Genomic DNA, 22,424 nt, shown 5'->3' on the forward strand with positions numbered 1-22,424 from the left:
AGATGCACGATGCAGTGTATTTGAGATGGTAGGTCTAGGAGTGTGGAGTTTGATATAATACGGAGCTATATTTTATTATACAATATTCAAGTTTCATGTTTCTGAAGTCCAGCAAACAGAAGAAAGCGTAAATTCCTGCAAATTAACAAGAAACAGGTTGCGCTTGAGTAGTATTTGCTATGTAAACTTGCTAAGTTTCAATATATCTTTCCAATGCTCAATGCAATCTGCATATTGAAGGCTTGTTAGACTCATGGCAGGGGACTGGGTATTCCCAAAATGAATAAGACAAATTAAGTAAGTATCCTCTAGGACCTCTGATTTAGCAAGATTATAAATGTGCCGCTAATGTGCAACTTTTATTATCTTGACAACAAACATGAGGTTTCCATTTTGGGAAGGGAACATTTTAGGGAAAATACTGTGATTGGCAGCTTGACCTAGGAGGTACAGTCACCAGGACATGAGTGTCCACAACACCCGAATCACATGGGGAGCTACTCAGTATGAGGAAATCAGATGACTTTTTATTGTTTTCTTTCCGATTCTAAATAAGAGAAAAACTGTAAGTGAGAGAGACATGAAAAAAATAAAAAGACCCAGTGAGATCATATTGTGTGAGGGCTGGTGGTAGTGGTAGTGGGAAGCTAACTAAAATCTTAAGAGGTTCTTCATGTTTAGAAACAAACGGTGTACATTTTTGTCATGTGAAAACACCTTCTATCTGTATATTTAAAACTTTACCTCTGTCTTTAAAGTAGCCCTTATATTTGGTAACCACAGAATGCTGTGTGGTTACTGGCAGAAGGTGATGTGATAGAAGGCACTGGCAGAAGGTGATGTGATAGAAAGTAGAATCCAGAAAAGCTCAAAGGAGCCTTCAGCCAGAGGGGACCCAAGAAGGAAGCCGTTAGTGACTGTGCAGACATTGGAGAAGGTTCTCTACTACCCCAGGGTACAGTTTTAGGGACACACACTAATCTTAAGGGACAGGAGAGAGTCAGCTGAACTCTGAGTTACAATTCTGAGGTCTATTCTCCTAAGTATAAGGGAGGAAGAAACAAATTGATGTGGGAGAGTGGAATTTGTCATTTTAGTTAAGGCACAAAGGATGAGGGACACCATGAGGGAGCTGTCATTGACAAGAAAAACTGGGTGTCTCATTGACATAAAGAAAAAATGAAATTGAAAAAAACTCGTGTAATTTTCTTACATAGTAAGCTGGATATGGGACAAGAGAGAGCTAAAACTTCTCTTCTTATATAAAGCCATTGCTCCAACATAACTCTTCTGCTTACTGTGGCATGAATATGTCTCTCTCCAGTCACCTCTTCTTCCCTCTTGTTATGCCTTTTCTGTTCTTCCCCTGTATCCTCTGGCTGACCAGCATCTCCTCTGCCCCTAAAATTCCACAGGACAGATTGTCAGCAGTTACTGGAAAAGAACATGGATTTTAGAGTTAAGGACAAACACATGATTCTCACTGTGGTTGGTGGACCCCAGGGCAGTCCCCATGATTCCTGCCCCCTCATGTTCACACCCTGTATAATCATCCCATTAAGCATGGGTGGAACCTGTGACTTACTTCTGACAAACAGAATATGGAAAAGATGAAAGCATATTTTTGCAGATGTCATTAAGGCCTCACATCAGTTTCTTTTGAGTTAATAAAAAGGGAAATATTCTTGGGTGGGCCTGACTTAATCAGATGAAGGCCCTCAAAGGGGAAACTAAGTTTTCTGTAGGAACAGAAACAGCACTGGTTTTGAAGAATTAAACTGCCGTTTTGTGATAGAATCTATGGAGAGGGCTATGTAACAAGAAACCATGGTGACTTCAAGAAGCTGAGAAGTACCCTTAGTTGACAGAGAAAAAACAGATTGCATTGAATCTATAGATTGCTTTGAGTAGGATATGGAGAAAAGGGAACCCTTGTGCACCACTGGTGAGAACATAATACAGCCATTATATTAAACAGTGTGGAGATTCTTTTAAAAGTTAAAAATATAATTACCATATGATCCAACAAACCCACTCCTGGGTATACACCCAGAAGAAACAAAATCAGCATTTCGAAGAGATAGTTGCACTCCCACGTTCATTGCAGCATTATTCACAATAGCCAAGACATTGAAACAACATAAGTGTCTGTCAGCAGATGACTGGATAAAGAAAATATCACACACATACACTGGAATATTATTCAGCCACAAAAAGAAGGAAATCCTGTCATTTGTGACAACATGGATGAATCTAAAGGGCATTTTGCTCAGTAAAAGAAGTCAAACAGAGAAAGATAAGCACCATAAGATTTCTCTTATATGTGGGGTTCAAAAAAGTCAAACTCATAGAAACAGAGGGTAGAACGGTGGTTGTCAGGGACTGAGGGGTTGGGGGAAGTGGGAAGGTGTTGGTCAGATACTACAGGTTTTCAGTTAGAAGGTAAATTCTGGGATCTAATGTACAGTTTAGTGACTGTGGTTAATAATACTATGTTGTATACTTGAAATGTGCTAAGAGAATGGATCTTAAATTTTCTCATCATGCACATGTAATTATGTAAAGTGATGGATGTGTTAACTAACTTGATGGTGGTACTCATTTCACAATATATACATATATATCAAGGCATCATGTACACCTTAAATATATACAATTTTATATGTCAATTGTACTTCAATAAAATTGGAAAAAATGAAAAATGTAACAACAATAACAAAAAAGAAAGAAAACAGAAACCCCAGTCCTGTCACTGCAAGGAGATGAATTACATCAATATCCTGAGAGGGCTTAGAAACAGATCTTTCCACATTTGAGCCTCTGATGAGACCATAGCCCTGGATGATACCTGAATTTTAGCTGGTGTGATCCTGAAGTAAAGAACTCAGGTAAACTGTGATTGGACTTTTAAGCTACAAAAACTATCAGCCAGTAAAGGAGTTTAGTTTTAAGCTGCTAAGTCTGTGGTAGTGTGTTATGCAACACAGAAAACTAACTTACTAATTTTAGGGAAAAAGCAAAAGTGGACTGAATTATGAACTACAAAGATCTCAGTGGTCCGAAATAATAGATTGATGCTCGAGGTGATAGAAATGCCTTCTGGTAGTCAGAAACTCAGGGGTGGGATCTTGTATCCAACACATACTGCTGGGTGGCCTCGAGGAAGTATTTATTTAATTTTTCAGGCTTTGTGTTTTATTTATTGTGAAGTAGGGACATTAATGATAACTGTCAGTCTGCTTGAGCTGCCATAACAAAATATCATAGGCTAGTTGATTTAAACAACAGAAATTTATTTTCTCACAGGTCTGGAGGCTAAAAGTCCACGATCAAGATTCTGGCTGATTTGGTCTCCCGTGAGGGCTTCTTCCTGGCTTGCAGATGTTCATCATTTCACTATATGCTCACATGGCCTTTCCTCTGTGCATGCAGTTGGAGGGAGAGAAAGGGCTCTCTGGTGTCTCTTCTTATAAGGACACTCATTCTATCAGATCAGAGCCTCACCCATATGATCTCATTTAACCTTAGTGGCTTCCTTACTCCAAGTACATCCACACTCAGGGTTGGGGCTTCAGCCCTACGGTTTTGGGAACACACATACATTTCGTTTCTAACAGTACCCTTCCTCATAGAGTTTCATGTACCCCATAAATGATCGGTAATACATATACCTATAGCATATAAAAATGCCTTGCAAAATAAGGAAAATGATGACCAAATCCATAGAAGATTTGTCAGAGGGATCCCTAAAATTAGCTGAAAAGATCGTTGATGTCTTTAATAATAAATGTTGATGAAAACAATGACCTTTTTGCCTATCAAATTTGCAAAGATTAAAGTAATTCAAGGTTCTCAGTGGTGACAAAATGTGGGAAACAAATATTCTCAAACATATTGCTGATTTGACAATTTCTCAAAATTTAAAATGCGCATGCAATGTAAGCATATAAGAAGATATCTATTAGAATACAGTTAGTGGTAGCAATATGTTAGATGCATCTAAATGTTCCATTAAGAGGAAAGTAGTTAAATAAATTACTATTGATATCACTAGCAATTTGGAAAAAAGCAGATAGACCTATTTGTATTTTTAAATAAGGCCATTATATAGTATTAAGTGAAAAGAGTTGGAAGTCATTTCTTGTAGTGCATTACTATGTTATCTTATTTACAAATGTACTTACATTGTGTATAAATGTAGCACTAACAACAGTAATGATATCTGGATACTGAGATTTTGGGATTATTATTTTTTGAATTTTTTTCCTTCTTTTAAATTATATTTTAAGTCCTGGGGTGCATGTGCAGAATGTGCAGTTTTGTTACATAGGTATATAAGTGCCATGGTGGTTTGCTGCACCCATCAACCCGTCATCTACATAAGGTATTTCTCCTAATGCTCTCCCTCCCCTAGCCCCCCACGCCTTCACAGGCCCTGGTGTGTGATGTTCCCCTCCCTGTGTTGATGTGTTCTCACTGTTCAACTCCCACTTATGAGTGAGAACATGTGGTGTTTGGTTTTCTGTTCCTGTGCTAGTTTGCTGAGAATGATGGTTTCCAGCTTCATCCATGTCTCTGCAAAGGACATGAACTCATCTTTTTTTGGCTGCATAGTATTCCATAATGTATATGTGCCACATTTTCTTTATCCAGTCTATCGTTGATGGTCAAATAAAGTTTTTTTTTTTTAAAGTAGACTGACTCATTTTTCATAAGAACTTCTAAATAATTAACAAGCGAATATCCCTTTTTAAGATACAATCCTAGAGATTTTTATTTTGTTTTTAGCAAAATAAAAATTATTTACCCTTATGACTGTGCTGAAGCTTACCAATATTACTATATTATTTTACTTCTCTATTCTTCACTTGGATGAAATCCCTCCCTCCTTCCCTCCCCCCTCCCCTCTCCCTCCATTCCTCCCTTCTTTCCTTTCTTCCTTCCTCTTTCCTTCCTTCCGAGATGGGGTATTAATATTACTAAGTTGTCTAAGCTACATTCAAACTCCTAGGCTCAAGTGATTCTCCCATCTTGGCCTCCCAAGTAGCTGTGATTACAGGCACAAGCCACTGCACCCGGCCTATTTCTTCACTTTTAACAATTTCTGTTAAATAATTCGTTTGAATTGGTTTGACGAGTTATGTTTTATGGTTCTGCCTCTCTACAAAAGAGAAATACAAACTTTACAAATGGTTGCTTTGCTGAAATTAAAGGAACCAGTCATTTTTTGAAAGTGGCAAAAAAAAAAAAGAAAATATTCTTTTGGTAATTTTGTACATGATTCTGTTACAGAGCTGCCATTCCCTCATGCAGAAATGAGATCTGTCTGTTTGATTATGCATATATGACCTGAATAACATCCCCACTCTCATCTCACCCATTTTTCTTTTATCAGTGCTTCTCTCTATTACTTCATTAAGAAACAAATTATACTATGATTATATTGAATGAACATGTCTATGTCACTGTGTATGTCTATGTCACTGTGTATGCAGTCACCGTGAATTTTATACCCAATCCATCTTTTCTTTTTTATTCATTTTTCTCTAAAGACTGTATGTTTTTATTGGATATAATCATGACTTAAATTTTGTTGCTACAAAATAATGTGTTTATCTAACTCAAAAGGGAAATTCTATAAAGGCCATATGTTACTGGCCCTAAGCCAACATGATTTATGATAAGACAGTGCTGTTTAAATGGTTAGGAAAATAGTTTGGGAAAAAAACTCAATCCAGTACTTTTAAACCTTAGTACCAAGGATGAAACAAACTCTTCTCTGAGTCATGCTGGGTATAGCACTCTATCATGCCTTCCTTCTTCTTGGTAATGAAATGTTCTTGGTTCTGTCTGGCTCTTGGTGCCTGTTCAGGTTCCACGGTAGACTCAGGGCAAACAACCTGCAACTTCAGTTTGATATGCACTAGCTCTGTCCAAACGTCTTGGGAAATGGAAATATATACAATATTCGAGACAATTGCCTACGTAACTAAGGAACCAACGCATGTTTTCCTTAAAAATATCAACACTCAGGCTGAGCACAGTGGTTCACGCCTGTAATCCCAGCACTTTGGGAGGTCGAGGTGGGCGGATCACAAAGTCGGGAGATCAAGACCATCCTGGCCAACACGGTGAAACTCTGTCTGTACTAAAAATACAAAAATTAGCTGGGCGTGGTGGCGCATGCCTGTAGTCCCAGCTACTCAGAGGCTGAGGCAGGAGAGTTACTTGAGCCCAGGAGGCGGAGGTTGCAGTGAGCCGAGATTGAGCCACTGCACTCTAGGCTGGCTACAGAGCAAGACTCTGTCTCTAAATAAATAAATGAATAAATAAATAAGTAAATGAAAGAAACTCTCTGATGCCTGCATTAACCAAATTGACCTGTTTTTTTTTTTTTTTTTTTTGCTGTCTGAGAAAGCAACTTATGTAAGACATAGTTAAGGAAAAAAGACATTTGGAGGTGGAATTTAATCTTATGGCCACAATCAGTATTTCTCCCACTTTCTTTCACATTATTAGTTACATTTTCAATTGGTAAATCATTTAAGGCTCCTTAAAAATAAGCCCTGGTGGAATTTTTAGTAAGTTACCAATGTTCTGTTCTAGTCATGAGCCTCAATAATGAGGAAGATCGTCTTTATCTCTTGTGTTTTTTGTCTTGAATGTAATCCACATTGCTGTTTACCTTTACAAAGCAGCCTGAGACACAAACCCTTCACTAAAATTGTTGAGATAAATGAAGTTAATTTGCCCTAAGTTTCCGCACAATTAAAAAAATCATTGCCTTTTTTCCCCCTCAGCAGTAAGACTAAACTTTGAAAATCAGTCTCCTTCTTCTAATAGCACCTAAGTCGGCATAACAGTACATATTGTTGAGATTTAGAGTCTAGCTGTACAGAAGTTGAAGTTGCCCTTAATTTGGATGTATTATTCTACCTTCAGTAATACCTTATAATGGTAACTCTGCTCTGAGTGTGCCAGTATTTATCAAACCCTTTCAGGGATGGGTTGTTTCACCTTGCTCACTGTTTTTCTGTAAACTAAGTGACATGGTGTGGCAGTAAACTACTCCATAAGAATATCAATGTGTAAAGTTGATGAACTAGTAATAATAGCAAAAATAAAGAATTATATATTAATAAGACTATGGTGGACAATTTTTCAGGTCCAAGAAATGTATTTTGTGTTTGCTAAACATAATCCCATTGATGATGCATTTTCATATCCTATCATCTGGATACTAAAATTCAATATTCATTTATCCATCTATTTTTAAGTTTTTTCCCAGATTTACTGAGGCATGCTTGACAATTACAAAGTGAAGATACTTAAAATATACAACATGATGTTTTGATATATGGATGCATTGTGAAATAATTACCACAATCAAGCTAATTAACATATTCACCACCTTACATAGTTACCATTTGTGTGCGTGTGTGTGTGTGTGGTGAGAACATTTAAGATCTACTCTTACCCTCTTATTTTGAGTATACAATACAGTTTATTACATGTAGTCACTGTGCTGTACATTAGATCTCCAGAACTTATTTCTGCTTTAAAAGTGAAATTTTAAACCTCTGTTTCTACCACCCTCCATAGTGTGGCAACTACCACAGTACTCTCTGCTTCTATGAGTTCACTTTAAAAAAATTATAAAGTTTTAAATTTTTAAGTATTTCATAAGATTATTTAATGTCATGGAAAGATGTTCACAACATATTATTATGTGAGTAAGATTAACAAAACATACATATGATAAAATAACTTTCTTTGTTTAGATAAAATCCACCATTTCAGCCATTTTAAAGTGTACAATTCAATAGCATTTAGTACATTCACAATATTGTGCAACCTACACCACTATCTGGTTCCTATTTTTATCATCTCAAAAGGAAATCCTGCACCATTTAAGCAATTATTACTTGTCATTCTCACCTCCCCACAGTCCTGGTGACTGCCAGTGCTTTCCGTCTCTATAGCTTTGCCTATGCTGGGTATTTCATTTAAATGAATCATACACTTTGAACCTTTTGTGTCTGACTTGTTTCACACAGTATAATGTATTTGAGTTTCATCCATGTCATAGTATATATTAGTACTTTAGGTTTTTTAGATTCCACATATGAGTGAGATCATGCAATATTTGTCTTTCTGTGCCTGGCTTACTTCACTCAACATAATGTCCTCCAGGTTCATTCATGTTGCTGCAAATGACAGAATTCTCTTCTTTATTAAGGCTGATTAATATACCATTATATGTATACATCACAATTTCTTTATCCATTTATCCATACATGGACATTTAGAGTATCCTCATGTCTTGGCTATTGTGAATAATGTTGCAGTGAACATAGGAATGGAGATAACTCTTTGACATACCAAATTTATTTCCTTTGCATATATACCCAGGAGTGGGATTGCTGGGTCATATGACAGTTCTATTTTTAAAATTTTGAGACACATCCATGCTGTCTTCTCTAATGTCTGTATCAATTGACATTCCCACTAGCAGTGTGGAAGGGCTCCTTTCCCTCCACACTGGTTATCTTTTCAGTAATAGCCATTCTAAAAGGTGTGAGATGATATCGTATTGTGGTTTTCATTTGCATTTTTCTAATGATTAATGATGTTGAACAATTTTTCAGATGCTTGTTGATCACTTGTATGTGTTCTTTTGAGAAATATCTATTCCCAAATCCTTTGCTCATTTTTTAATCTGGCTATTTGTTTTCTTGATATTGAGTTGTTTGAGTTTCTTATATGTTTTAGGTATTAACTCTTCATCAGATCCCTGACTTGTAAATATTCTCATACATTCTGTAGGTTGTCTCTTACTCTGTTGATTGTTTCCTTTGCTCTGCAGAAGCTTTTACATTTGATACAGTTTTATTTACTTTTGCTTTTGTTTCCTGTGCCATGGGGTCATATATATAAAGTCTTTGCCAACACCAATGTCATGAGCTTTTCGTCTCTGTTTTCTCCTACGAGCGAGAATGTCAAGTCTCACATTTAAATATTTAATATATTTTGAGTTGATTTTGTATATTGTGTGGGATAATGGTACAATTTCATTCTTTTGAATGTAGAGATTCCATTTTCCCACCATTCACTGAAGAGACTATCCTTTTCTCATTGTGTAGTTTTGGCATCTTTGTCCAAGATAAATTGACCACAAATGTGTAATTTAAATTTATTTCTGGACTCTCTATTCCGTTCCTCTGGTCTATGTGTCTGTATTTATGCCAGTACCATACTATTTTGATTACTACAGTTTTGTACTATATTTTGAAGTCAGGCAGCATGATGTACCAGCAACTTTGTTCTTCTTTATAAAGATTTCTTTGGCTATTCAGGGTCTTTTATAATTACACACAAATTTTTTTTTCTATTTCTGTGAATTATGCCATTGGAGTTTTGATAGAGATTGCATCAAATCTGTAGATTGCTTTGGGTAGTACGAAAATGTTAACAATATCAATTATTTTGTTTCATAAACATGGGATAGCTTTTTGTTTATCTGTGTTTTCTTCAATTTTATTAATCAATATTTTGTTATTTTTAGTGTATAGGTATTTTACCTCCTTGGTTAAATTTATTCATAAACATTTTATTTTTATTTCCTTTCTTCCCTCAGGTTTATTGAGGTGCAATTGAAAAAAATTGTATATATTTACAGTGTACATGATATTTTGGTATATGTACACATTGTAAAACGATTAAATCAATCTAATTAACATATCTATCACCTCATATGATTTTAGCGTTGAGAACATTGAAGACTTAATCTCCTAGCATTTTAAAATCATATATTGCCTTGTTATTAACTATAGTCACCACACTGGCACAATAGATCTACAGAATTTTTCCATCCTGTCAACTGAAACTATACTCTTTAACTAACATCTCACCATTTTCTTTTCCTTCTCTCTCCCCAGCCCCTGGCAACTACCATTCTACTTTCTGTTTCTATTGGTTCAACTTTTTTAGATTCCACAAGTGTGAGATAATGGTCTGTTTTCACTCTTTTGCATTTAGATTCCATAAGTGTGAGATAATGGTCCAAATTCACTCATTTGCATGTAGGTATTCAGGCTAACCCTAACCCTAACCCTAACCCTGACCTTATTTCTAACTCTAACCCTGACCCATGCAGTATTTCTATTCCTGTGACTGGCTTATTTCACTTAGCATATGCTGTCCAGGTTCATATGTATTATCATAAATGACAGGATCTTTTCTTAAAAAGCTGAATAGCATTCCCGTGTGTGTGTGTGTTTGTGTGTGTATGTGTGTGTCTATGTATGTATGTATAATTTTTTCTTTGTTCATTCATCTGTTGATGAGCACTTAGGCTCATTTCACATCTTGGCTATTATGAATTATGCTGCAATAAACATGGGAGTGCAGACATCTCCTTGACATACTGATTTCAGTTCCTTTGAATATATACCCAGAAATGGGATTGCTGAATCATATGGTATTTCTATTTTTAATTTTTTGAGGGAACCCCTATATTGTTTTTCATAATAGATGTACTAATTTACATTTCTATCAACGGTTTACCAGGGTTTCCTTTTTCCACATCCTTGCCGACAATTGTTAATCTTTTGTCTTTTTGATAGTAGACATTATTTCTACCCATTTGTTGAATTAAATATTTATTGGTCATTTATTATATGTCAGGCATCGTGCTCAGTCAAATAGACGCATACATATGTAGGAGAACCATAATTGTCCCCAGGAGCTCAAAGCACTGTGGGAAACTGACATGGAATCTGTAGGCTTTAATGAAGCCTGGCAAGGACAGCCATAGAAATGTGCATGGGGTATTAATGGAGCCCTAAGAGAAAGCATGACTCAACCTGGGGTTGGTCTGAGATGCTTCCCCAAAGAATCAACAAATAATCTGTATCTTATAGGCTTAGTAAGAAAGAGTCAGCAAAATGGATAGGGAGACTTCTTAGCCAACGAAGCCAAAGGGGAACAATAGCCTTGGGCTAGGGATGAGCTGAAAGGGAAATAGGTAACCAGTCAGGTCTCCTATAACAGATGGTGGAAGGTGGGGAAGAGGATGGCAGTGAAGTAGAGGAACATGGGACCTTGAGCATTAAGTCAATGTTAGTGTCTTATCAGTGTGTATAGGAAGGAATTTTTCCCTAATAGGATGCATTACTCTTTTTAAAAATAGCTTTTTGAGTTATAGTTACTCTTGATAATTCCCTTTAGCTAAAATTACCATATTTTTGACACTAATACTCTAGTTACTTCCTTTTGAAAATATGTGTTTTTTTCAGGAGAATATTCAGCCTGTGCAAGATATAAGCTCAGTTAATTCAAATTTTAAATTCTGTATAAGTGCTGGTCCACTACACTCCCTCTGGGTTGCTTGGTATCACCATAAGACTTACGAGTAACTTTTGCAAGCAACCTACGAAGAATTTTATTTTTCTCCCTTTCTCTGTCCCCCTCCTTCTCCTTCTCTGACACACACATGCAACACACACTCCTAGGTCCCATATGATTTCTGCTTCCATGCTACACTCATTTCTGCTGTTAATGGTGCTATGATATTTGGTGTCCATGGTGCTGTGCAGTTGACCTCTCATCCCTAGCAGTGCAGACTCCTGTTCTTAGCGGGGCCAGGCACACCACTTGCAGCATTCTACCTTGCACTGGCTCTTGTTTCCCTTCAGCACTTCCCACCCTCAGTCATACTTTGTGACATCAGAGAGGTTCTCCATCTTTTTTCCCTTGGCTCATCTAGTGAAGATTCCACCCACATCCATTCACCCTTCTCATACACCCCTTTCAAGCTCTACTTCTTTGACAGTTTCTATGCTCCATCATTCATGTGCAACAAAGCGTAGAGGAGAAGTTATTGTCATCTCCTATTTCCAGAAATACCTTCAAATTCCAGTGTAATTTCCTTAGGTGTTTTTTGGTCCATCTTGAGTAAGAAGGTACTTCCCATATGGTTCTTGTTCTCTTCTCAAAGGCTGGTTTGCAAACCCTGCTCTGTCAGCTCTCTTCCTCTTCCCATGGGTAGCTTTGGGATTTGGTGATGGTGATGGTAGGAGGGCAACCCGTGAAAGCACATTTGACTGGAGTTGATAAACTTTTTTTTTTTTTTTGAGTCAGGTTCTCACTCAGTCGCCCAGGCTGGAGTGCAGAGGCATGATGTTGGCTCATTGCAGCCTCCACCTCCCAGATTCAAGCAGTTCTCCTGCTTCAGCCTCCCGAATAGCTGGCATTACATGTGCACACCACCACACCTAGCTAATTATTGTATTTTTAGTAGAGACGGGGTTTCACCACGTTGGTCAGGCTGGTCTCAAACTCCTGGCCTCAAGTGATCTGCCCACCTCAGCCTCCCAAAGTGCTGGGATTACAGAAGTTGATAAACTTTTAATGTCCAAGCTGTTATTTCTTCTTTAAACTAGGGTGGCATATCTGGAATTCGGAAGTGGGATTTTCAGACTCAGAAGCTAAAGGCCTCTGCGTAATAAGCCATCTCGTTTCTGCTTAGGGTGAGAAAGGGGCCAAAAGCTCATCAGTGAATATCCAAGTATCCAAAAGGATAAGTTTTGATGATACTTCCCACCACCATCACATCATTAATAACAAGCATATAAAAAAGTGTTAATAATATATAATTCAAAGTATTCAAAGTGACTTGGCCTTTCTCCATTCTAAAGGAGGATTTAAGGATACAATATCTTATTTAGCACAAATAAGAAAACTCCAATAAACTTTCATAGCAGATGATATTGGTGGGCAAGAAAATGTTTGAGAAGGAGGTATTGACTGTTAACCCTCAAAGTTTTGGAGAACATAAAGCTAATAAGGAAGTTATTATGATAGACCAAGTGGGGGATAATGAACCAGAACAATGATAGAGATATTGAGAATGGATTAGAATAAAAACCATCTTCTTATTAGAATTAAAGAATTTGTAGATGTTTTGTAGTGGTGAGAGAACACTGATTTCAACAATGATGTATGGGTTTCTAACTGGACGTAGCAGTGATCCTATGAACTAAGATAGGAACAAATAACACTGAAAAGGATTTTGGAGGGTTAGATGTTTAGTTTAGTTGACTCAAGTCTAATCAACTATAGATGCTTTAGACATAGTTTAAAATACCTTTTTAGAGTTCAGAAAAAATTTCAGATAGATACATACATTTTCTGATTATAGAACACTGTTGAAAAGATTTATATAAAAAGTGAAAATTGGGTAGAAGTGAGATGAAAATAGGAGAAAAGAACATCTTTAGGAAAAGAAGAGTGTTAGGGGAAGCTGCAAGAAGGAAGTCTGAAAATGAGGTGAAAGAGGATTGGAAAGACAGAAGGCAGGTGATGTTCAAAGAAGGAACAGTGCAATGTTTGGCTGCTGAATGGACAAATAGAATAAGGAGGAAGAAGAGGAAAAAGTAATTTCTTAAACTTTTATTTTAGGTTCAGGGGTACAAGTGTAGGTTTGTTATATAGGTAAACTCATGTCACAGGGCTTTGTTGTACGGATTATTTTATCATCCAGGTATTAAGTCTAGTACCCATTGGTTATTTTTTCTGATCCTCTCTCTCCTGCCACCCTCCACCCTCTGGTAGGCCCCTGGGTCTGTTGCTCCCCTCTGTGTGTCCATGTGTTTTTATCATTTAGCTTGCACTTACAAGTGAGGACATGCAGTATTTGGTTTTCTGTTCCTGTTTTAGTTTGCTAAGGATAATAACCTCCAGCTCCTTCCAAAGGACATGATCTCAGTATTTTCTACAGCTGTATAGTATTCCATGGTATGTAAGTACCACACTTTCTTTATCTGGTATACCCTTGATGGGCATTGAGGTTGACTCCATGTCTTTGCTATTATTAATAGTGCTGCAATGAACAGATGCATGCCTGTGTCTTTATGATAAAACGATTTATATTCCTTCGGTTATATTCCCAGTAATGGAATTTTTGGGTTAAATGGTACTTCTGCTTTTTGCTCTTTGAGGAATCACCACACTGCTTTCCACAATCATCGAACTAATTTACACTACCACCAACGGCGTATAAGCATTCTTTAGAAAAAGTGATTTATATTGGGAGGTGTTATTTTACTGAAGAGAAGTTATAGTAGAATGATGAGAATCATACATAAATAAAAATTCAGCTTGTGGTAATGTAGAGGAATGAATGATGGTGTAGTAGTTAGAAGCAGTATATAATATTTAAGGCATCTGATGGTGGATTGAAATACCGACATAGCTTGAGGAAAGACTGTGATGTGTGCATAATTTAAAGGGCTGTTTCAGTTTCGTTTTGTTTGGATCAGAAATCAAGTCAACGTTCAAAAATATCTTTATCTTGTACTTGTATAATATAAACATAGTCATATCCCATGTTCTTCAGATATTTAAAGTTCTTCACATACCTTTTAATAAACTTCAGGAGCACAGCTTGTGTATTGAAGGGGAATGATTTCATGACTGCTGGGTGCTCAGTGAAGCGGCTTCCTCCAAGAGGCAAAGCGTCTCCTTCTGGCAGAGCTTACAGACTTAGTTAAAAATAGACCTCTTCTGTTCCTGGGAAAATGCTCATAGAGGGATGTTTATAAGAGAATTTTGAAAATGTTCTATTGAAGATACTTAGTTAAGAACATGTCAAACTCTCGAAAATTCAATGTAAATATCCATTTTTTTTCCACTCGTGAGGGACAAGAAATGGGTGAAATGGAAATAGAACGTATTACTCTGGATCATTTTTTTTCTTTTACTATATTAACTTTCATTCCCAGTCCTTTCTGCTAAAAGCGTGATTTTTAAAATTACCTTTCCAATACAAAAATCACTTTGTAAATAAGATCAGAACATTCAGTCCACAGAGGAAAGCATGAAGAAAATGAAGCAATTGTATCTTCTTATTCTTCTTGGCATTGAAGATCCCAGTGATTTAATAACCCTCAAAGTGCATTTAGGTTTATTGCGTATCAAAGCCAAATAATATTGTTTGCCAATTGTTACTTTAAAAAGGAATGTTGTATTCACTTAGAAATGAAGTAATTTCTTTCTTTGAATGAGTAGAATTAAGTTGGAGGTGATTTTGATGTTATTGAGGACGCCTTAATCACACTTTCTATTTAAGCTGTTTAGACAGATCATTTCATGAGAATGCCTAAGGGATGTCTTTCCAATCTTCATTACTACATATGTGGGAGAATATTAGATCTTAATAGCAAGGCATGTGGATCCATTTTTACTAGTATTTTTTAAAATCTGGGATTTAATTTCAGGATTTAATCTCATTTTTTTCTTGAATTGTTCATTTCTTTGCAAAGTGATGAAGTGTGGGCCGTCCCTTTTAAGGAAACTTGCAAATTCTTCAGTACTGTGTGGCTACGTAAACCTACGTTCAGATAAAAATTAAAAAGAAGTTGCAGTTAACAGAGGATTTCTCTCACCACACCATTTTTATTGAAGATAAAATTTAAGCCAGAATATAGAAGAAAACATAGTCCAGATGCAAAGATATTTAGAAAAGATAATAAGCAAAGATAATCATAATCACTGGGACTTACAGAGCTCATACCATCTGTCAGGCATTGCTCAAATGATGTGCATTTATTTTATTATTTTTTTCTCTCAGGAATTATATAAGATAAACACTAGTGTTATCCCCAGAGGCACAGAGAAGTTATGTAACTTAAATAAAGTCACCTAACTGGTGAGAATTGAGTTCAGAATCGACACTCAAGCAGCCTCAGTTCAGAGCTATAGCTGATTCTCAAAAATACCCCTCGAATAACGTATTTCACTGGTCAACAGATGTTAGCACCAAGAATTGATTTTTAAATGTACTGAAAAATTTTGGAAATCCACACAAATGAAGAAATAGCTAATAACTTAACTAGCTGTAATATTTTACATAAATCCATCTCACAAATTTGTTTTAGTAGACTCAGTTCATAATGTAAACTTTAAGATATGTTTTCCTTGTGTTTTCTTGACTATTCTAAGTATTCTTTCTTTATCCTAATTCCAATCATTAATAAAAATGCTGAATAGGACTGTGCTAGACGGAGTCCCTTATCATAAATTATAAATGTCACTCACGGTGGAAATCAATCCATCAGTTTGGATGAATGATAGAAAAACTAAAATAGAAAGTCATTAAAGAGTATGAAGTCCACATTTCACCATTTTACCATTTTGAAATGAAAGGTTTTGTCAAATATCTTGGTAAAATTCAAATACCCATATGTTTCAGGAGTGAACTTTTCAAAGGACCAGTGCAGCACTTCTGCTAACCGCTATAATTTCTGATATCCCATTTCTGCAACTAGAGGATGTTTAAAAGTGTAAAAAATTAATGCACCACAGAAGCAAAGATTTTTTGGAAGGTTATTCTTTTCCTTTGAGGGCAGGAAAAGAGGGGTGACCCTACTCCTGACTTTCTGCAAGAACTACTATAAACCAAGGGAAATGGTTTCTTTTCACTACGCAGAAAGACTGTCAGTCAGGGGCAAAGTTCAGATGACCAGGCTTTTAAGAAGTGCACAGACTGTAATTTGGATGCTATCAGAAAACAAAATAGTAAATTTCGTGTTGGAGAGAGCTCAGCACAGAAAACCAGTGAAGGTATCCAGTGTCCCCTGTATACATTATTCATAGTAGATTTCAGAAGCTGAGCAAAGAAGCAAGAGAAATAAAGTCTGTGGAAGAGTATGCAGGAAAATGTGGGCAAGGGGAGTTGCAGAAGAGAGTTCCAAATGAATACGAGTTAAGTACCAGGGTGAGCTCTTGTATAATGGCGTATGGAGTCAGCCAAGATGGCAACAGAGTATAAGAATGCTGACCCAGGTCACTTGAGCTAAGAGATTCTTCCAGCTCCTAAAATGAATTTCCACCATCATCATATGCCTGTGAATTGTTGCCTACTTTTCATTTAATTACTCAGTGCATTTGTTTAGAAGTTTACCTGGAGAGTAATTAAGTAATTCATTTAAAAAATGATCTTTGTTTAGAATTCTGGTTGAATTTTCCGATTGAATTATTTGGTAGAAACAAACAAACAAACAAAAAAACCTGAATGGTGGACAACCCTAAGTACGGTGTTTCTGGTTCCTAGACCGATATCCAAGTCCAGATGATAGTCAAGAACTGAATCTCTCTGGCCTCATACTTATGGTGGGAGGAGATAACGGCAGAGCATGTAATCTGTGCTCATAAAAGGAATAACTAGTGAGATATAGGAGATTATTTTCTGTTATTAAGATTTCTCATGCATGTATTTTTCCTGTTTTTTAATCACCTTGGTGTGTCAAGCCAAAAAGACTAGAAGTAACAAGATTTTGCACACATCTGTGTACACACATGCAAGATTATTCTGGATATTTATAATATGTATAATCCAAGAGACAAGATTGAAAATATTTAACTGACTGATGGAAAAAAGTAAAAATATTTTGAAAAATTCTCCAAATGTTTTTCAGAATATTATTCTTTGAATGACATACTATACAAATTTCCTTTTCATTACCAGCATAAAGCTCTAATGTCCATTAGAGAAAGAGAGAACAGTCTCTTAGTGACAATATGCTAAAGTGACTGTTACTTGACAATGGTACTTCATATTTAATACTGTCCTCGTCATTTTCTGAGATACATTTTATTAAGATGTCAACAAGTTTTCTATAAGTCAAATTAATTCATTTTACTAATGTGATATAATGTGAGCAAATAAATTAGCATACTATATAAGTTTTATTTTACATTAATACTGGTTCAAAATTATACCTTTTGGCCACATGAAATTTCTTACAAATACTTAGTTTGTTGCAAGTCATAACACAAAAGTTATTTGCAATGTTTAATTGCCCATTTTTTCTTATGCTAATATTACATTTGCTTATAGTAGGTACAGCCAAGTTAAATAGCAGAGACAAATATTTAGCACCAAAAGACTCTTTCTGTAAAAGACACTATGGTCTGTTTATGATTCTTCATTTTATAGTTCCGTGTGAGATTTATTATTTATATTTCACAAATGAAAGAAGAAAAATCCAAATAGATAGCTTATTTTATCTGTTCCAGGACCCAGTATGCTAGTATTCTTGAGGCAGGAAACTTGTACTACAAATTTTGCAGATTACAATCAGCTTAAAAATGAGCACTGGGGAGGCAGGGCATGGTGGCTCATGCCTGTAATCCCAGCACTTTGGGAGGCCGAGGCAGGCAGATCACCTGAGGTGAGGAGTTCAAGCCCAGCCTGGGCAACCTGGCAAAACCCCATCTCTATTAAAAATACAGAAAAATTAGCCGGGTGTGGTGGCATGCGCCTGTAGTCCTGGCTACTCGGGAGGCTGAGGCTTGAACTCAGGAGGTAGAGTTTGCAGTCAGCCAAGATCGTGCTACTGCACTCCAGCTCCAGCCTGGATGACAGAAAGAGACTCTGAAGAAAAAAAAAAGTGATGGGGAAGCCTTTAAGGGGAAAAGAATCTGAGAATCTGCACATGCATAACATCCTTCCTGCAGGGTCTTGGGTATCAGGTAGAGGAGAGGGGACCATTGGGTTGATTGTAGGGGCAGTGGGGATTTTCAAATTCTTTTCATGTATCTGTGCCTTAGAGGATATTGCTGTTGTTGCATTGTTTACTTTAAACACTAATTGGAGGAGTTGTCTTCCATTGCTCAACTCTGTATCAACTTGAGTCACTATTTAGTGTCTTGGTACTTGAGGATGCAAGTACTTTGGAATTAATCCACCTGGATTTAATAAGCCAGGTGTGTGACCTTAGATAAACAGGTAAATCTGTTCTTCCCCTAGTGAGTGTGACTATAACATTTGCTTCTAATTTATTGTCATTAGATAATTATACAGAGTACTTAGCACATATTAGAAACTTAGCAAATTTCAGTTCTATTCAAAGCTGGACGTCCACAGTGATTACTACAATTTTTTTCTACCCTACTAATTGTGTTGTGTCTTTTTTTTTGAAATCAATGTGCTTTCTAAGTTTGGTACAATAGAGGGAAACAAGGCTGAACTGTTGTCAAAGGATTTTATGTATTTTCCTTATTTTATGCAATCATTTGGCTTAGAGAGTCAAAGAAGACTAACTTCGTAGTAACATGGTAATTGAGATATGTTCTTTCTTTCTTTCTTTTTTTATTTTTATTTTTGAGATGGAGTCTCGCTCTGTCGCCCAGGCTGGAGTGCCGTGGCATGATCTTGACTCGCTGCAAGCTCCACCTCGTGGGTTCACACCATTCTCCTGCCTCAGCCTCCCGAGTAGCTCGGGACTGCAAGCGCCCGCCACCACGCCCGGCTAATTTTTTGTATTTTTAGTAGAGATGGGGTTTCACTGTGTTAGCCAGGATGGCCTCAATCTCCTGACCTCATGATCCACCCGCCTCGGCCTCCCACGGTGCTGAGATTACAGACTTGAGCCACCGTGCCTGGCCAAGATATATTCTTGATCTAGTCAGATTATTGTCATGTCAAATATTTTAATTAATACCCATAATATTCTATCATGTATTATAGAGAAAATATTATTTTCTATTATGAAAAAATAAAGTCAGCACGTGCAGGAATATAAATTTGGATAAAAACAGCTGCCATCGTTATTTTTCTATTTGTTGTTACGTGGGTAGCTGGGGCATGGAGTTTAATAATGCTATTCACAACATCAAGAGTAAACTTTTGAATATGAATTGCAATTTTGAACATATTTTAATAAATAAAAATTTCAAAACAGGTTGGAGTCAATATCTCAGAATCTGTCATGATAGTAATCATCATGCACTATCCAATTTCTCCTTAAGAACAGTAATAATTATCTTTTTTTTTGGATACGGAGTCTCACTCTGTTACCCAGGCAGGGTGCAGTGGTGTGATCTCAGCTCACTGCAACCTCCTCCTCCCCGGTTCAAGCTATTCCTCTGCTTCAGCCTCTTGAGTAGCTGGGATTACAGGCATGTGCCACCACCCCTGGCTAATTTTTGTATTTTTAGTAGAGACGGGGTTTCACCATGTCAGTCAGGCTGGTCTTGAACTCCTGACCTCGTGATCCTCCCGCCTCGGCCTCCCAAAGTGTTAGGATTACAGGCGTGAGCCACTGAGCCCGGCCAAGAACAGTAGTAATTGAATATAAAAACTCTACATTGGTATATTTCAGTAACGAACTCTCTGAGTTTTTGATGTGGAGAATCCATATTCTCAGTGCTGACTACAGTTGCATTTTTCCACAGTTGCTGACTCTAAAGTTCATCTGATGTGATAGTTTAAATTCTGCAGGTCAGGTGGGTGGACAAATCACTGTGAGCAAGTCATGAACAGATGAATCTCTGGAACTATTTTGGGTTTTATCTTGGGAAAATTTTGGTCCCATACTACTTTGAAACTTATTTTTAAAACTTCTAGATTTATGATAATAGGAGAGAAAGAAAATTGCAATTTTGTATCTTCCTTCTACTATTTTTGTAGTTTGTGCCTAAAATTAGCTGTTAGATGACATAAAGGATTATATTCATTTTATCGATTTATTAATACATTACATTCATATTTTAACCTATTCTCAGGGCCCACACTGTTTACTAGAATGCTATTAAAGAACACATTGTATGAATCTCTCCTTGATAGTAACTTATGGCCTGTAGATAACATGAAAAATGTAACAAGTTGACAAAATAAGACAGTGTAAGAATACATGCAAAATGGAATGAGACTATAGATTAATGGAACTAAATTTTCTTTTTCAAAATTTTTTCCCTTCCAACTGTTATTTTAGGTTCAAGAAGTACATGGGAAGGTTTGTTACATGAGTAAATTGTGTGTCACAGGGGTTTGGTGTATAGGTAATTTTGTCACCCAGGTAATCAACATAATACCCGATAGGTTGTTTTTCATTCCTCTCTCTCCTCCCGCCCTCTGCTCTCAAGCAGGTCCTGGTGTCTGTTGTTCCCTTTTTTGTGTCCATTTGTACTCAGTGTTAACTCCCACTTATTAGTGAGAACATGTAGTATTTGGTTTTCTGTTCCTGCATTAATTTGGTTAGCATAGTGGCCTCCAGCTCCATCCATGTTGCTGCAAAGGACACAATTTCATTCTTTTTTAAGGCTGCATAGTATTCCATGGTGTATATGTACCACATGTTCTTTATGCAGTCAAAAACCACTTATGGGCGTCTAGGTTGACTCCATGTGTTTGGTATTGTGAATAGTGCTGCAATGAACATATGTGTGCATGTCTTTCTATACATGCGTTCAATATACTGTTAATCAGCTTAACAGTGAGAGGAAGCATTGGTTAGGGTATCTGGAAATGATGGACCTTTCATTACACTTCGGAGGGGTGCTGTTGCTATAGAAGATACTTTTATGGACGTGGAGGTTAGTGCTATGACTCCCCACAGGAAGATGTCTTACTGAGGAGAATTGGGTCTGAACAGGACGGCTACATTGCACAAAAGCAGACGCTCAACTGAACCATTAAAATGGCATGGCATGGAAGAACACCCGAATTAAGAAATATGATCAAAAATGGTGTGAAATAAAATCAATACAATCCATCAAGACATCACAAAGCATACATTCTGGGCTATGAAGCAGGACATTTCCCCTCAGTTGTAGAGAAATTAAACGGAGCCACTTACGATATGAGCAAAGCTAGCAATTCGCACATATGCTGTGAAATAATGGCTGGGAGTTTCTTTATGGTATTCAGCTGCCTTCCAATGCATCCTAGATATAATAGACTGAAGAAGAAAGAAGGGAACATGTTTTTTAGCACTTTTGAAGATTAAGTTTTGTGCAAGACCCCTTATATTGATCTTCATGGCTGCTGTATGAATCCTCACTGTTCATATTTACAATTAAGGTAAGCGAGGCTCAGAGACACTGAGTAATTGTGACACATCAGAGTCAGAGGCAGAATTCACAGCTAGGACTCTTTAATTTACTGTCCTGCGCTCATCTCAAAATACGGTGTTTCTCAAGAAGCAAACACTCCCCTACATCTCAGCAGAAAGCAGCCAAGCTACAGTATAACTAAAAATGATTTGTGAACTTAACTACATTAGGATTTGAAATATGCTCTTTGAAGTAACAAATAATTCCCGGTAAACCTCCAACATTCTTGACCTTGTTCCCCTAATCCTGTTTCTCAGATGATCCCCCTCTTGATTCAACTCTGACGTGCTGGTATGCCTTGTGACTCTGTCCTAGACCTTTCAGATCATTTTCTACACACTCTTCCTTAGCACTCTCATCCCTTCCACGGATACACTTATATTAGGTTAGTGCAAAAGTAATGGCGGCTTTGCCATTAAAAGTAATAGCAAAAACACAATTAGGTTGGTACAAAACTTAGAGACTTACTATTAGGTTGGTGCAAACACAATTACTTTTGCGCCAACCTAATAGTAACTCTCCCAACC

This window comes from Symphalangus syndactylus, chromosome 11, assembly GCF_028878055.3.
Source record: "Symphalangus syndactylus isolate Jambi chromosome 11, NHGRI_mSymSyn1-v2.1_pri, whole genome shotgun sequence".
NCBI lineage: Eukaryota > Metazoa > Chordata > Mammalia > Primates > Hylobatidae > Symphalangus > Symphalangus syndactylus.